Source organism: Tenrec ecaudatus, chromosome X, assembly GCF_050624435.1.
Source record: "Tenrec ecaudatus isolate mTenEca1 chromosome X, mTenEca1.hap1, whole genome shotgun sequence".
NCBI classification, from domain to species: domain Eukaryota; kingdom Metazoa; phylum Chordata; class Mammalia; order Afrosoricida; family Tenrecidae; genus Tenrec; species Tenrec ecaudatus.
The window spans coordinates 77,590,642-77,604,273 of record NC_134548.1 but is presented as its reverse complement, the minus strand read 5'-3'; positions in this window follow the sequence as shown (position 1 = coordinate 77,604,273).

The following is a 13,632-nucleotide window of genomic DNA, read 5'->3' as shown; positions in this document are numbered from 1 at the left end:
CACCTTTGTTGAAGATCAGCTGTCCATAGGGGATGTAATTACTTCTGGGTTCTCAATTCTGTTCCATTGATCTATTGTGTTGGGCACTGTATCCATACCAGGCTGCTTTGGCTTTGGTGGCTACATAGCAGTGCATTGCAGTGAATTATTTAATACGGCTCTTTCAGCTATAACCTTTAGTACTCCCCCACACAGACCTTTTCCTAGTGGCTCGGGGTAAGTGAAGGTGAGACACAATACTGACTGATAGGATTCAGTTGTGAGTGCTTGTTTATAGGATTAATTGTGAGTAGCATCCTATTGCATGTAAAATGCGCTTTCTTGGAAGTAGAGAGTGGGGAATCTCACTAACAATGAAAGAGAGGGGGCAAGAGTGAAGTGTGCCCTTTGGACCTCAATCCCTGCACACTGAATTTTCTTGATCCAGGAGACAGTTGTGACAGCAGAAGAACAACAAAGGAGTGGCAAAGGAATAGAAGCAGCAGCACCAAAGGGTAAAGCATGAGATCGTGGGTGGACTTCCGAAACCATGGAGCAAACGAGACTGGCTGCTTTAGGGCAGGAGCTTGACTTGCAGACTGTGGTACTTCCAGGCACTTAATTTGGGGGCTAAGTTTGCTGATCCATGGAGCTATTTCTGAGTGCCTTTGGGCTGAGGCATATGGTAGAATGTCATGCCATTTAGACACATTTTGGTAGCCCCAAAGAGCTTTTTTTTTAAAAAAAAAAATTTTCTTAACATGGCTACAGTAGGGATGAGGCCAGGCCACAAGGCTGAGGGCTATAGAAAGGCCTTCCTGAAGGCATGACAGAGGAAACTTTCCTGAATGAACAACTGTATCCTCAGCATTTCTCACTTAAATTGCAACATTTTAACTTCCCTAATATACCAAACAATCATGAAAAATGTCTTTGAGTTTTGTGTGCCCATTGCAGTGAATTATCAGACCAAGTTGAGAATTACAGTGTGGTGAGAAAGATGGTTGGTGTCAGAATTGATAAGTAGGTTAGAGGATGGAGGTATGTCTGACCTCAGATGCATAGGTGTCAGCCTTGGGCAACTGATGTTCATGATAATTTCGTTCTTTCCCCCTTGTGAAGGTAGATAGGTCAGAAGATGCCTGTTCCATGTAATTGTTCTTTTCAAATAGGTTCTGAGATTGGAGAGTGTGAAGCTTCCTACTTTGTTATTCTTTAGCGTATCTTTCCTTTCTACGTGAAGTTGGTCATTTATTTTTCCGTCTCTTTGAAGAATGATGTTAGAATCTGAATCAAGTTTGCATTTTATATATATATATATAGCTTTGGGTGGTATTGACATTTTCACAAGTTAATTCCATGTTCCTATCCATGAGCATGATGTATTCTTCCATGGTGCATTCTCTAGCATATTACAATTTTAATGCTAACTCGTTTCACAGTCCAATGTGGGCTGGAAGTGTGGATACTCTGCTTGCTATAATTCAGAGACCCCACTTTGATCCATCTTATAATGCTTCCATCTTCTACACAGGTCCCAAAGATTGTAAGAGAAGGAGAAGAGAATGTAAAGAAAGTACACTTAATACTTAACCATTTCAAGTTGCAAATAATACACATCAGTTTTTTATTTGCTTATCCATTACAAACAGACTTATTCAACTTTTGGGATATGTGGGTAAAAAAATCCTTATTAATCTTAACCAGTGCAAAGAAAGCTCTAGTGGCCAAAATAGCTTGTCTCAAAGCTTCTCTCCACCAACAGAGAACAACCCAAAGCATGTTCTAGACCAAAGTGCTCTGGAAAGAAATGTCAACCCCAAAAATCTACACACAGAGAGGAGGAAGTGATGTCAGTGGTGCTGCTCTGACCACCCCTACTCCACCGCTGTTCCCTCTCGCCCACTACACACACTCAGACTTAGCCCTCGTGTGTTACTGACAGGAGCAATGGTTGGTTGGGGACTGCATGGGACGTGGGAGAGGAAGATCCAGTGACTACTCTTAGTTCTTTTCTGCCTTCCTCTTTGACATCTGTGGAAAGATTAGTACCCATTTCTACAGAGTCCCTCGAGCTCTGACCAGTGTTGTTGCCAGTGTCCATTCTTCAGTCCCTCAGCTGAGGAAGGCAGCCACTAGGATGGCATGGGGCAGGCAGGAAGGAAGCATAGGAGAAACTTCCCAGGATGCAGCTTGGCCCTCATAAGATGAGGAAGATAATGCCTTCAGACACCATGACCTGGTTGTCGTCCTGCATCTTGCTCAGGGCAGCCTAGATCTCCCCTGAAGAGCAGGGTTCTTCTGTGCCTCAGTTGAAGGATTCTGTCAGGCAATTTATGCCCACCGACTGGGCATTACACAACAGTTTTGTTCATATCATATCACTGAAAATTTGTCGTGTGGTGCAACTTTAATGCTAAGATTTTGAGAAATGTTGTCCTTGGTTAGGCAGTTGATTTTCAGCAAAATTGCTGTTCATTTAGTGGACATTTTACTGTATCTTCCATAATTGACTAGAATGATATCTGTTGGCACAATTACTTAGAGATGGTGGATTGACATTGAGGCTATAATGCATGGTGAGAAGTAGCCTGGGGAAGCTGGGCCTATTTCTTAGGCTTACAGTCAAGTCTTGTAGTTGATGCAGAATTATCATTAGAGAAATATATTGGATTATCGGTAGCTACACTAAAAGCAATGGGTCTATAAAGCCGTTATCTCAGGTGAGGAGGAAACTCCAGGTCAATATGAAGGAAACTCAGACAGGAATTAATGAAGTTTTAGGAAGATTAGGGCTCACTTCTCTGTGGCTACTCCAAGACTTTTCATCTGAAATAGATTCCTAGAAAAACCAGGCTCAACTCTCCAAGGCAAATGGAGCTGCAGATAAAGGTAAAAATAGACAGAAATAATTTTATGAGCAACATCTAACCCAAGTAGAATGGTCACTGTGGCCAACATTCCCTCTTCATCCACACTTCCTTCCTAATAGATCTCTTGGCTTCACTGGTCGTATTTGGTAATGAAAAAAAATATATTTTGAGATGATAAAATGGAATGTAGATGATATTCTCTGGGGGAGGCTGATTCGTGAAGGGGATAGATCTATATTGTTGAGTTGGGAGCTACTTGGATCTGATTTGAATGGAGCTGGATGATACCAAGAATCATGAATATGGGTCTTAAGTCCTCACAACACTGGCTCACAATTTTTCTTTTTCTTCTCAATACCATTGTGAAGGAGGTGGGGCAAGCCATTTCATTGGTTTCTCCTGATAAGTCACTTAAGATTCAGACCATTTCAGTGGTTTGCATAAGGTCACAGAGCAATGTACCCACAGTGTGGGGGGAAAGAGTCCCCACTTCCCTATTTTATGCCAGAATCTTTCTACAATGTTTCAAAAGATGAGCTAAGGCAATGCTCTATTTGTACACCTCTAGTATATGAGTTACTACTTCCCTTAGGATAACTCAGACTAGAATATCAAGTATTTTTCACATTCAGCTGAAATATCACATTCAGCTGAACATATCAACATTATAAAACTGATCCACAGCAGGGTTAGGTCTAAAACACAAATGTCCTAATTACCAGTCCAGGACATTGCCATTGTTGTTCAATAAACTCTGACTGTTACTTCTTCCTTCTGCCTAGACTCTGGAAAACAACTTGCCAAGGGAAGCTAAGTTAGAAATCCCAGGAGTGTGTAGGGCAGGCACAGGGTAGGAAGTGAGGCAACCAGCCTGGCCTTTCATTGGATCCATTGCCCTGCAACATTTTGCTTGCCTGGAATGCTAATTTGCTTTCTGTCTTCCCTCATTAACCACAGTGTTTTGCACACGGCTGTGATTTCCAAATATGTTTGTTATGACTGCAATTATGTATGACCGACCATGGACCCAGCCAGTCTGAAATCAAAAGTTTCTCCCTCCTTCATATTCCCAGTTTTCAAGGACTGCTCTTGCAGCCTCACACTGTTCTCTTAAGAAAGAATGTAGAGAACTGTGGAGTTCTCAGAGACTTACCCAAGGCCTTATCTACAGAGCCTGAGCTTTAATCTCCTGTAAGCAAATTGTCTTCCTTAGAGAAGGCTCCAAAGGAAGAAGGAAAGGAAACTCCACTTATTTCTCTGATATGTACTTCTGCTCCTTCTCAGGAATGTGGGAAGACAGACACTGAGTGATGCCATGACCAACCCTAGAAAACATGAGAAAGCAGGCCCCAAACATGACAGAGTCTTGGCTGGGAAGCAGAATGTCCTTCAACTGCAAAGCATTTAATAGAAACCAGCTCCAAATTCTGTGAACCTATTGAAGGGCCCATTACTCTGTAAAAGTCCAGACGGAGTCTATTATTTTTAAATGTCAACGTGGTGGACGATATGTCAGGGAGAAGGGTGAGAATACTCTTCTTAAAATGCCAGATGAGGCTCAGCATACTCAGGGGAAGATGCCCTGTGTACCCAGCTTTCTTGATTTCTTTTTGATTTTCTACAAGATGCCCACCAAAAATGTCTTGGATCCATGAGCCAGCTCAGACATCAGCCTTCATCCCCTCAATGAGGCACACCAGTGGCACATGTAGTTTTCATTAACCCTTCACTCCCACTGCCCTCTCACCAAGTCCATCCTATTATCATTGGTGACAGGCTGCTGGAAGTGTTTAGGTAAATGTTTTGCTGAAGGGTTCTCAATATGTGTTATTTCCCTGCTTACTGTGCTGTGATTTTTGGCTTCTCAGGGGAATTTCCATAGTTGGTCAGTCTTCCCAACCATTAATCTCTATTAGATAGCAGGACAGTTTGCCAAACAGCCAGGCAGTCTATCTGTCTGGCAACTAGTCATGATCAGCTGGCAATCATTCATTCAGTCAACTTGTCCATCAAATGTCATTCCATTTTAAAAATAGTTGTATTGACATATAATTCACATGTCATAAAATTTAACAGTTCAATCATATTAAAAAGAGTTGTGGAAGATGGGACACAACCCACATATATATCCCATGCTGTGTCTTAGGGGAAAGAATAAGTCCACTCTTATCACTGACTGTGCTGTGGAGGCACAAATGCTGAAGAGACAGATTGAAGAAGTGGTTAGAATGGATACGGAGCTAATTTCAGAAGATGTTCTGGATGAAATCCATTTGAAGAGGTTAAAAGAACCTTGGCTGAACTTGAATTTTCCAAGTGCTATCTTTGAATATCACAAAAACCAGCTAGGTATGACTAAGGGATTAAATAGCAGAAGTTGAGGATTTGGTCGTGCAATGGAAAGAGCTTTTCCAACTCTGCCTCTGATCGATTATCTGTGGAACTATGGACAAATCTGGAGTCTCACTTCCCAATTTTACAACTGAGGAACAAGTGTGGGGTAGCATTTGATCAGATGAACTCTAAAACCCCTCTAATGGCTGATGTACTGTCTCCAGTTTATGTCTGTGAGAAGGAAGAGTTCTAGTACTGAGGCTGAAACTGAACTTCCAACTTTGTAAACACAGGTCCTCCCAAGAGAGGCAAAAATCATTATGTAAATATGGACAAGCATCGAAAAGCGTAACTTCCTGGGTCAAGCTCCCTGACTTGCATAGCCTTCAGCTGAAGAACAAACTACAATAATTGACCTAGCCTTAACTAGATTTTATGGAGCGAGTCATTTCTGAAGCTGAAGTGTTGTGGAATTTGAAATACATTTATAGCACTCACACAAGGGCAGGAAAGATTATTTGAGGGGAATAGAAGTGCTTGACAGAAAAAAAAAAATTAGGGAGAAAAGGAGAGGTGATACCAAGGTGATTATTCTTTTCTTCTCTTCGACTTCCTCTTTGCGAGCAGTTGCCTGATATTAATCTCAGTCCAGAGCTTACTAATAGGCTGATATCTAGGTCATAGGAAGTTAAATCTAGAGTGACCCTCAGATGCCATCTACTGAGGCCCCAAAAAGGAATTTGTGCATCATGATATGGTGTAAAAAGGTATGTTAATAGATATACAGACAAAATACAATGGGTAAACAAATGAAGAGTCAACCATCTGGGAAAGTTTTATAGGATGATGATGATTGGTCCCAATCTTGAAGAATGAGTAGAAGAGCGAGTATTCCAGGAAAGGGAATTCCAGGAAGAGAGAACCATAGCGTGTAGAGGCACAGGGGCCCCACGGTGTAAATTTTAAAGGCAAACACGCCCATATGTGTTTGTGTGTGTGTGTGTGTGCGCGTGCGCGCGCGCATGGGGGTGGGGAGTGGGATGCAATCTAAATAGGTAGAGTAAAACAGGGCAGGGGCAAAAAAAATTGGATTAGAACCCGATTCTGAAGGACCTTAAAAGTGTTGCTGGAGAATTTGAGTCGTAAGGAACTCTGGTAGTTTAAGCATTGGGATGCTGGTTCACACATACCAGTCTTTTTGTGGGAGAATAATTAGTCTTTGGAAACTCTAAGAAACATGTCTGCTCTGTCCTATATTGGATTTCTATGAGTCAGATTCAAAATGGGTAGCTAATAGAGAATGGGGTGTTGATTCAATTATTATTTTTAAAATAATAATACCGTTTATATTACATTCAGTTAATGGAATCATTCAAATCTACAAGTTCAGGTGCCAGTCACTCTGGGTTAAAATCCTGGTTCCATCACTTATTAGCTGTGTGGCACTGAGCATGTGATATAACATTTTGCTGGCTCAGTTTCATCATCTGTAAAATAGAGGTCATCTTTTCTCATAGGGGTTTTCTGAGCTAAGACAAGTAAAGTGTTTAAAACAGAGTCTGCCACTTAGTACCCAACAAATGTCAGCCAGAAGTAACGATGGTGGTGTCTTAATCTTATGCATGAGGATTTTAATGTGCAGAGAGGTAAAGACACTGACCTAGGTCCACATAGCCGTGGTCTGTGGCAAACCTAGGTTTCAAAGGTAGAGTCTGGGGCTGGAATTTGTGTCTTAAACTCTTTCAGACAGCCTAAAGTGGGAGAGACTAGAGCCCACACTACCACTTTGGAGCCTGTTGTAACTGCTCAAGCATAAAGATGCCAGCTGAGATCCAAGGGAGCCATGTTACCCAGTCAGACTGTCACTTGGGAGCCTCTGAAGAGATGGCATGCACCAGAGAAGAGCTGTTTCTTCCATCAGTGGGACTAGGCAGGCTAATGGCATTCCCAGAAAGGGCCAGGGATAAGCAAAGCCTGCACTGCAGAGCTAAAATGTTCACTTCTAGTAAATTTTCCAGCATTTCCTTTTCTGCCTTCCCCACCCCCACAAGTGATGGGCCCCAGGGAAAATAAAAGAAGGGGGATGGGCTGAGACCGACTGCTTACCAGCTCCATGAACCAGTCTCCACTGTATTGGCCATGGTCCCAGCTGTGGCAATTCCAACACAAGCTCTGGGAAAGAAGGAAGTGTCCAGCATGTTTTCTGGCGTGCAACAGAGGAGGACAAAGAGGAAGGGGTCAGGATCTTGCAAAGGCTGAACAGTTAGAGAGAAGGCACATTCCAGAGGAACCAACATCTGGGATGAACCTGAGCCAGGCCAGCTCTGTAATGCTGAGCCAGGCCAGGCCTATAATCCATTGCAGATGTGATGGCTAGCAGCAGATGTGGGCAGGCTCTCCACTATGGGTGGCTGTGGGTGGGGCCTTGCAAAGGTTGGAAGATGAGAACCTCTCAGAAATCACCAGAGAGCTCCTTGGTTAGTATACTGCTGGCTGGTTGGCTTCCATGCATGGGAACTTGCCAGTGAAATTACAGTCGAACTGGAAGAAACCAAACCTAGCCTCGGGCCTCTGACCTCAACTAAGCATTTCTGGGAGAAGGGCTTGAGCCAGGCGGTCCCAGGCTGGATATCTTTGAACCCTAAGGATTCCCTGTTTGTGATATTAATTGCTGTGGAGCAGTGATGGCAATGGCCTCAAACCTAAGGCAAGGGGGTGTTTGGAACTCTGCATCTGACTAAGAACAGCTCTAAGCCATTAATCCTGGCCCGAATGAGTGTCTGAAGACTCTTGTCACCTTTCTTTGGAATAGGCACAAATATGGACCTCTTCCATTCTGTTGACCAAGTAGCTGTCTTCCAAATTCCCTGGCATATGCCAAAATTCCTGGCATATAGTGCAGCTTGAACTTTGTCCTTCAACACCACCGGTTCTTGCTTATTTGCTACCACTTGAGATGGTTGAATGTCAGCATTTTGGTGCAAAGTCTCAGTATATTCGTTCCATCTTCTTCTGATGATTCCTGCATTGTTGAATATTTTGCCCATAGAATTTTTCAATATTGCAACCTGAGCTCTGTATTTTTCTTGAATTTTTTTTTCAGTTTCAGATATGCTGAGTGTGTTCTTCCCTTTGGTTTTTCTAGTTCTAGGTTTTTGCACATTTTATTTTAATATTTGTCTTTGCTTTCTCGAGCCGCCTTTTAAATTTTTTATATTCAATTCTTTGACTTTATCCTTTCTTCCATTTGCTATAGATACTCGCTAATGAAGAGCAAGTTTCAGAGTCTCCTCTAACATCTACCTTTATCTTTTCTTCATTTCCTGTCTTTTAATGATCTTTTGCTTTCTTCATGGATGATGATCTTGATGTCCTCCCATAACTCCTCGGGTCTTCTGTCATTAGTGTTTAATATGTCAAATCTGTTTTTGAGATGTTCTCAAACTTCAGGTGGTGATGCTCATGGGAGTAGCACTCAGGAGTTCAAAAGTTGTGTTGCATTAGGTAAATCTACTGCACAGGAATTCCTAAGAGTATTAATTAAAAATCAAGGATGTTACTTACTTTGAGGACTAAGGTGTGGCTGACCGAAACTATGGTATTTTCCATTGCCTTATACACATGTAAAAGTTGAACATTGGATAAGGAAAACAGAAGAATAATTGTTGCACGTGAATTGTGATGCTGTACAAGAACATTGAAAGTACCATGGACTGTTAAAAGGACAACCAGATCTGTCTTGAAAGAAGTATGACCATAGTACTCTTCGGAGGCAAGCATGGCAAAACTTCCTCTTGCGTAATTTGGACATATTGTCAGGAAAGAGCAGACCCTGGAGAAGGACGTCATGCTTTATAAAGTGGACAGGCAGTGAAAACGAAGAAGGCCCTCGGAGAGATAGATTCACATAGTGGCTGCAACAATGGGCTCAGGCATAAGAACAACTGTAGAAGAAAATAAGCTCAGAACTGGCCAATATTTTGTTCTGTTGTGCATAGTGTCATGATGGGTCAAACAACTCAATGGCACCTAACAACAAGGAACATGAGGCTGGAATTTCCAAGAGACTTCTAAAGGATGTGTTGGTGTCAAAATCTGCTGAGCTTAGGGACAAGATTGTATTACATGAAGTCCTTTGTGGCAGTAATGTGACTTCAGTGGTTTCAATAGGGGAGTATGGAAATCACAGACTGCAGTCAGTGCCATTGGTAGAACGGGTGACAGAGAAATGATTGTCTATAAAATTTTTGAACAGTGTTTCAGTAGACATGTATTGTTTAATAAAATATCTCTAGTTATAACAACATAAAATTATTTGTAAACCTAGCTTGCATGTATCAACACTCTTACAAGGCTATAATTGTATGCTTATTTATTTTAAACTTCCTAATGTACTCTGGTCAGAATTGTCATTATTACCCAGTAATAAAGAGGGATGCTTCAACTTACATGGTTTCAGCTGCCTGTACTACAAGCACAAATTTTCATTTTCATTGCTGCTGTGATTTTCTATTCTAATGATTTTGTCAGTTTTTCTGGTTTTATAACAGTATTTAGTATTTGTGGTTTTTCTGTATTTAGTATTTCTGGTTTAATAATAGTAATTAATATTTGTGAACCTTAAGAATGAAATATAAATAAAGAGAAGAAAATAAAAAGGTGCCTGCACACTTACTAATATTGTTGTAACTAATACTATAATTTGATGTAGAAAGATTTTACAAAACTGTTATTAGAATTCATATAATTAAGAAAGGTTACACTTTACAATGCTATCTCAGATTTTCCCAGGATTTGAATTGATAATAAACATCACTATGATTTTGTATGGTCCATATGGGAGGAGGTCCAAGGGGAAGTAACATCAGGAGCACCCTCAATCGGTGACACCAACCTTAGTGACACCATGGTGTCACCTGACAGTTGGCACCAGATCAGAACCTTAGAAAAAGGAGGGGAAATTCAGCAAGTAGTGGCTTATTTGTGACTTTTAAAAAGGCCATTTAATGATCTAAGAAGTCTGGGAGGTAGGAGACAGGAGATCCTCGGTCTCTTACTGGGGTTGTGTAATTGTTCTGTCTCCCAACATGTTTAGCAGAGCATCTAAAATGATGGTGGAACCTTATCCCCTCATGTCACACTTGAGGAGCCAATATCAGAACTGAGAAGAGAAGGTAGGATTCTTGATTGCCAGTTGAGTGCTATTTCCAAAAGGCCCCAGTTGCTTGTTGGAATGAATAAGTAAATAAGAGGATGAATTAATGGAAACAGAAGTAGAATTGAACACTGGCCAAAGATTTTTAAATCGAATAGGTGTGTTCATTTCCAGTTTCTCATTCATATACTGCCTATCTGAAATAGACACTACCCATTTCAAAAGACTTCAGGCTCCAAAGAGGAAGGTACGATTTACACTAGGTCAACCACCAAGCCAATGTCAGGGATAGGATGCAAAGGCAGGCATCCCTGGGGCTTCCACTCCTTACTTCTCTATGCCAGAGCTGAAGACAACCTCCATCCATTTCACAGGCAAGAAAATCACACAGACCCAGAGGAGATGCAAGACAGATTAGAGAATGAACTTTAAATCAAGCTCAGCAGGACACTGTATAATCAATTCATGCTGGTGGTCCCAGGCAATCCACAGAGTAGTGCCACTCTTGAGAACGACAGGTGGCAGCAGAGGAGCACAGTAGGTAGCCTAGGCCCCTTCCTCAGGTCATGGTGGAATTTTAAGTGCACATTTTTGGAGATTTACACAGCACCAAAACAAGTAGGGGCTCACTGAAGAACAGTGTCCTAAGCAATAATTAAAGTTAGGACAGAACTTCTTAAAGGGAGAGCAATTTGGGAGGGAAGGAGAGAGGAGAGAGAGGAGGGGAGGGGAGGGAGGGAGGGAGGGAGGGAGAGAGAGAGAGAGAGAGAGAGAGAGAGAGAGAGAGAGAGAGAGAGAGAGAGAGAGAGAGAGACCTGTAGTTCAGAGAAGCACAGAAATATATACTTTGTGGGATACACATATACATACATACTGAAATCATAAAACTTTCCAGCTGTAAGGACTCTTAGAGACAACTCAATCCAAAGACTCCATGTTATAGATAATGTCACAGAGACTCATTCACAGATTCCAGCTCTTTTATTTTTTAAAAAACAAAACCTTTCCTTAGATAATATAGGAGAGGATTTACACTCTGTGATGTGACACAGAGTTGAAGAGACTAGGGGGAGACCCCCAAATGGAAATGGCTACTTAAACTATAAGGAGGAAGTGGTACAGGAAGAGAAGAGAGGGGAGACAGCTGGAGGGAGCAGAGTTCTCAAAGGCACACGGAAGATGGATTTGAACAAACTATCCTACTCATTTACCTGCCCTTCAGGGCTTCATCTAACCAGCATACTGGGAGGAGAAATCCTCCCTTCTCTACTGGATAATGTTGGCCTCTCAGCCCATCCAAGAATGGAGATCAGATACATGAAGAGGGAGCCTGGTTGGATCCTGTGTTGAACAAATAACCCTTGTTTTCTTCTACATCTGCTGCTTTCCTTCTATGTGATTAGTGCCTAATTTCACCACCCAAGGAAGACACAATATTTCCTGATGAAGACTCAAGCCCTACTATATTAGACCTGCTGGTTTAAGCTAGAGCATCCGTGCTGTGTCATCATCATCTCTAAGTGACCATATATTTCATGCTAAAATAGCAGGAAAGACTGTCTAATGTAAGATCTGATCACAGAGCAGGATATTTAAAATTAGACCTGTTCCCAGAAATCTGGGTCATCTAGCCACTGTCTTATTACTTCACTTATTGGCTTCTCTTTCATGCACAAGGTTGGGGATTCCCCTGGACCTTAGTTAAACCTTAGGGCTGAAAAATAAGATGGGGAAAGAGAGTTAATCCAGGTCTTTTCCGTCTGTTATTTCATTTACTTCATATAGTTATGTGTGTGGTAAGTACCCTTACTATCCTCATATCTCAGATGAATAAATAAGTTCAGATAGTTGGACTCACCCAAGGTCACATGACTGCTGAGTCAGGGACAGAGTCAATTTACAGCACCAAAGTTATTAGTTGACCTCTTTAGCACAGAAGTCCCCTTTAAAGGTTGAGAGGAAACCTAGCAGAAAATGCTACCCTGAGAGTTACCATGAACTTGGGATGTATCAAGATACAAACAGGTAAAGAGACCAAAAGGAATAGGGAACAGCCTCATAAATATCCATTCAGCTCTAAGCCCCGTACACGGAGGGTATACTTGTGCACATCTACAGACAAGTGAGGAGACTGAAGTGGCTTGGAGCTCAGTGAAGCTCAGCCAGAGGAACCAGTGCCATTTAGGCTTCAAGTACTTCACATTTCTGAGGGGAGCATAGCATGTTTTGTGGCCCCAAGGAATTGAAGTAATAATCAGTAGCTATATTATTAAAAACAAAAACATTGTTGTTATTGAGTTGATTCTAACTAATAGTTTCCCTGTGGTAGGAACTGCCTCATAGGGTTCCCAAGGCTCAAATATTTACGCAAGTATACTGACACGTCTTTCCCTTGAAGCAAGTAGCAGCTTTCAGTTAGCAACCAAACTCTTAGCCACTGAGCTTTTAGGACTCTATGGTAGCTGAACAGAGAGTCATATTTGAATTCAATACAGAAGAGTGGTTTGTCAGATTCCAAGTCAGTCATAAAACTTACTGTCTGAGTAGAGGGTAAACTCCTTATTACAAATGGGGTACAAACAGGGTCAAGAAGAAGAGCTGGTAGAAATTCTACAGAGAAGGCTTAAACTCTGGGTAAGAAGTTGAATTGCATCCCCCCTTAAATTCATTCCAGCCCTTAAACTATGCGAATCTATGATTTTGTGAGGGTTGCAGTCCTCTAAGTTTGCTCCTGTGGAGATTCTACAGCTTTACATCTTTTATATCACACATATTTTAAAAAAATCATTTTATTGGGGGCTTGTACAACTCTTATCACAATCCATCCATTGTAGGTCAAGCACATTTGTACATTTGTTGCCCTCATCATTCCCTAAACATTTGCCTTCTAATTGAACCCTAGGTATCAGCTCCTCATTTCCCCCCTAACATACCACTCCCCTCTCCTTCATGAACCCTTGATGATTTATAAATTATTATTATTTTGTCATATCTTAAACTGTCCGATGTCTCCCTTCACCCTCTTTTCTGCTGTCCATCCCCCAACGGAAGAGGTTACATGTAGATCCTTATAATCGGTTCCCCCTTTCTGCCCCACCTTCCCTCCACCCGCCTGGTATTGCCACTCTCAGCAGTGGTCCTGAAGGGGTCATCTGTTCTAGATTAGCTGTGTTTATGGTTCCTATCTGTACCAGTTTACATCCTCTGGTTTAGCCAGATTTGTAAGCTGGAATTGGGATCATGATAGTGGTGGTTATGTGTTTGTGGAGGAAGCTTTTAAGAACTAGAGGA